The sequence below is a fragment of the Aulonocara sp. 'chitande type north' Nkhata Bay genome, linkage group LG7, assembly GCF_057382095.1.
Source record: "Aulonocara sp. 'chitande type north' Nkhata Bay isolate Kocher_YH1m ecotype deep benthic linkage group LG7, A_spYH_male_GT1.1, whole genome shotgun sequence".
In the NCBI taxonomy this organism is placed as follows: Eukaryota; Metazoa; Chordata; class Actinopteri; order Cichliformes; family Cichlidae; genus Aulonocara; species Aulonocara sp. 'chitande type north' Nkhata Bay.
Window position 1 is genome coordinate 48,784,233 of NC_141350.1, and position 4,302 is coordinate 48,788,534.

General features: G+C 41.8%; 1 long non-coding RNA gene across 2 annotated transcripts; it reads right to left on the reverse strand.

Moving 5' to 3' along the window:
• Positions 1-637: 637 nt before the first annotated feature.
• LOC147326056 (uncharacterized) lies at positions 638-3,991 on the reverse strand. 2 transcript variants are annotated; one of them, XR_015130592.1, is made up of 3 exons: positions 1,747-3,984; positions 1,550-1,661; positions 638-1,469 (listed from the first exon to the last, which is right to left on the reverse strand). It is a non-coding gene; the product is annotated as an uncharacterized LOC147326056 (long non-coding RNA). The 2 variants fall into 2 exon arrangements; XR_015130593.1 differs by lacking the exon at positions 638-1,469 and having other exon boundaries at positions 1,477-1,661; positions 1,747-3,482; positions 3,886-3,991.
• Between the last annotated feature and the right edge of the window lie 311 nt (positions 3,992-4,302).

The window sequence follows — 4,302 nt, forward strand, 5'->3', positions numbered from 1 at the left end:
TAAACATTGATCTAGGGATTTCCACCCATTTAACACGTTATTTTATCATATGTTATTTTATTTGTTATTTTATACATTTTATTTTGTGATGTGATGTGAGCGCAGGTGCAACCCAACAGGCCCCAAACGTTCCTGGCAGCAAGTAAAAATGAAATATAAAAATATAGTCCAAACAGGTAAGGTGTAATTGTATTATGAGCCATAGTGCTTGGTCTGTTTGTCCGATGTAAATCAATTGCAGTTAGAGGCTACATTAATTTTCTTTCTGTAAGCACTTATTGAAATTATCTGAGCACATTACAAGTACATATTTGCTTACTCTGTATGCTCAAATGTGGCCCGTTATAGCCAACAGAAAAAAAGCGGAGGCCCGAAAAACAGGTGGGGGTCCTCCACCACCACCACTCACAGAGGCTGAGCAGTTGGCCCTCAGCCAAAACAGTGGGCGCCCTGTGGCCGAAGGCATCTCTGCGGGGACATCCTCTGAGTCAATAACCCCGCAAGACACAAGTGCCTACATAGGGGGTAAATCCAAAATAATACATGATGTGCATACATCCTTTCTTCACAGTCACCTTTGCAGTGCTACTCATTCATTTAATAAACTCTTTACCATAATGGATTATTTTGTAGTGAAGTTATTTTCCTACTGATTTTGCCTTCCCTCAGGCTTGGTTGTCTTTGAGAGCATAATGACAATGAAGTGTAAGGTGATTGGTATGTTTGTTAATTGCCATTTGGTCCCTTGTAAGTTATAAGTGACCTGTATAAACCTCATATTCTATCAGTTGATGGTGGTGGTGTACTGCATCTGGTGCAGCCTCCTGTTGAGCCAGACCAACATGCAGTTGTGAGTAATACTCCACAGATTATATGAGTTTACAGTAGAACAGCAATGTTGTTTATTTCTTTACTACAGGAAAATAATGAAAAAACATTGACAGCTGTTACAGAGGAGGAAGCAACAGAGACACTTTATGAGGTTTACATCTTGTAATACTTTGTGTACAGGAAATACAGGCGACCAATAAAGCCAGTTGAACAAAAAATCTGTTTTTTCGTCTTTCAACATGTTGAGGTGATGGGTCAAAAGAAATGATTGTGACATATGGTGTCTCTGACTGCACTTCCATCTTGTATGTCCGTGGGAGGGTCAGGATGTTCATGGTTTGGATCACTGCTGATGTTTGGTTCAGAAGGACAGTGTTCTCCTCTAATTGTGGCAATGTTGTGAAGAATCACACATGCCACAATAATGTCACATGCCCTTTCTGGGGTGACCCTGAGTCTTTGCAGGCACTGGAACCGGGCCTTAAGCATTCCGATAGTCATTTCAATTCTGGCTCTTGTCCTGCAATTAGCCAGATTATATCGCTGCTGTGGGCCCGGTTCAGGGTCAGGGTAAGGGGTAAGCAAATAGGGTAAACATGGATACCCCCTATCACCAAGCAAGTAGCCAGTGAACTCTCCTAAGACAGAAGGATACACTTCAGTTCAAATGTCCCTGAAGCAATTGGTCTTTATATATTTTAAAGTATTCTCAACTCACCATGTCCAAATTTTGTGCTCAGTGTACATTCACGGAATATTTGTGAGTCATGGACAGAGCCTGGCCACTTGGCTTCCACATTTGTGATAATGTTGGCAGCATCATATATGATCTTCACAGTGCAGAGAACACAAATTAGCATCCATTACTATAATGAAATAATTTGTTAGTTTGAAATGCTACAGGGAACTATGTACCTGTACATTAATGCTGTGGAAAGACTTCCTGTTCACATAGTCTCCTTCATTTACTGAAGGAGCAATGATTGGAATGTGAGTGCCATCTGTACAGCCAATCACGCCTGGGAACCCTGAAAATAAATGTGCAATTTAAGTAGTAGTCCAAGTATCACCACATCATAAATTGAGTTTTGTTCATCCTGATACCTGCAATTTTGTGGCATCCCTCTTTGATAAATCTTGTGGGTCTATGACCGGGGAACACCACAAACGAGTGCAGGAGACGTTTCAGTGCAACTGTAACATTCCTGACTGCCCGACAGACGGTAGCCTTGGAAACGTGCTCAGCGTCACCAATATTATACAGAAAGCTCCCGTTTGCAAAAAAACGAAGTGCAATACAAATAATATGTACAGAACTGAGAGGATGTCCGCGATGTGTCACATGCGTAATATATGGCCTGAGGATGTTATTCAAATAACTTATAGATTGTGCTGAGAAACGGTAACGTTCGCACAGAAAATCATCAGGAAATGATAAAATGTCCAAACGCGCTCTGATCACTATCTCCCGGCGGAGAGCTCTGCGGAGAATTTGGGCTTCACGATCTACTGGCTCTTCAAGGAAGGGACACGCCATGTCCGACACTTCCTACTGTCAGGTTTCCGACAAAGGGGCGGAGACAGTCAGGGTTAGTTGTAGTAAACCTGCTAGGGGGCAGGTTAGCTTCACGACGTGTGTCGTCATAGTGACTCACTCAGGCTGCAGCTGAACTCGCTTTGTGAAACCGAAAACCCAGAGTTTTCGTTAACTCAGGGTATACTTACTCAGTTTTTCCACTAAACCGGCTTCCTGAAACAGGGCCCAGGGCTAGAAGTCTGTTCTTATGCACAAACAGCTGCTCCATCTACTGAATCACAAACCCCTGAACTATGGCCACAAGCAGCAGAAATTAGTTTCTTCCATAGGTTGTCCTGTTTCACCATTAGAGATACTGAAAGGTGAGGACTCTGGGCACATGCTTGCATTCGATCCCTCATGAACAATGCTGGAAGACAGAAGTGATGTCACTTTGGTGTTGTTTCAGCAAGCCATGTATCTCTCTATTTTTGTAACCTTGTGCAGGTGTTGCTGCCACCACAACCAGGTTGAAGACATGCGTTTAAAATGATGAAGGGGTATTTTTTTTTTTTCAAGAATACCTCTTGAATGTCTCCTTAGGTAAAGGGGCATATCCAACCAGGTGGAGACTCTGGGTCAAAGCTGAGACCCACATCATCCCCCTGAACCTACAGTAGCAGGCTAAACTAATAATAAAAAATGAGCATCATAAGAACATAAGAGTTAAAAGCACAAAGAAATGTAGGAAAACACAAAGAGCACAAACAAACAGTTTGACAAAAGCAAAATACAAAGCCCTGTACTACAGAGCTGGATTAGGGCCGTTGTGAGTAGCTACATAACTTCAGGGTTAACCCTTGTTTCAGTATTAAAAGTTGGCTCGCATGTTACATTACCATGGTAACCTGCACTGCAAACCTAACCTTCTCGGGAGCACGTTATGTTCAAGACACATGATTGTCACTGTTATGATGATTTCTGATATGAGGTTCAGTTCTACGGTGGTGATCGCAGGGTGTGCACAGGTCAAGTGCCACTATGACCCTCCAGAAATTAACGAGGACAGGGGATGATCGTTCAGCTCTTTAATGGCAGATTTAGCGTGGGTGTGGGTATGTGTGTGTGTGTGGTTCTACAAACAGAATGGAAAATAGAACACAAATTACAATCAAATTATAGACAACAATAATCACCATATAACATATTACAGCCACATACTTGTCTTATAGGCCCTAATACTAAGCTGGCGGCTTTTACTTATAGTCTGAACCATATTTGACAATAAAGAAAATAAACATCTTCCCATCACTTAACTCTTGTGCCCCACTCACTTATGATGCCAACTAAAGAAGGCAAATACACATAACAAATCCCCAACTCAAACTGAACTCAGTTTGGCCTAGGCGAACTTAGCTTAGCTTAGCCCGCTTAGCTTAGCGATAACTTAGCTTATAGAAAATGTACAAACAGAGGACGTCCAGAGCAAGAAAACATACAGGCTATCCTTCTTACACAAGAAATATCCTGTAACTCACCAGTCTTATGGACGCACACTCTCATTGAACCCACATAAACTGCTCCCGAGCATAACTTGTGATTCACACTGCCTTCATGAACACCATTTTCCATCCCAGTCAAACATTGCTCACAAAACGGCCGCGCCCTCTAGTGGCGAGGCAGAAACTGCATCACAGTCCTGCCTTCAGAACAGTCACATACCAAATCACCACCTACTGGCCAGTCAGTGTATGTCTTTGATGTCTTTTTTTAGATTGGCATCAACTAAGAAATAGATTTTTTTCAGAGCTAATTTATTTCTTTTTCTTTTTTATATTTCCTGCAAACAAGTTTAAATCAATTGCATTTTTCTGTAAGCCTTAATATAGTGACATGATCATAAAACAGGGCACCTTTACACTACTTCCAGACCTTATATTCCTATACATAGCTGA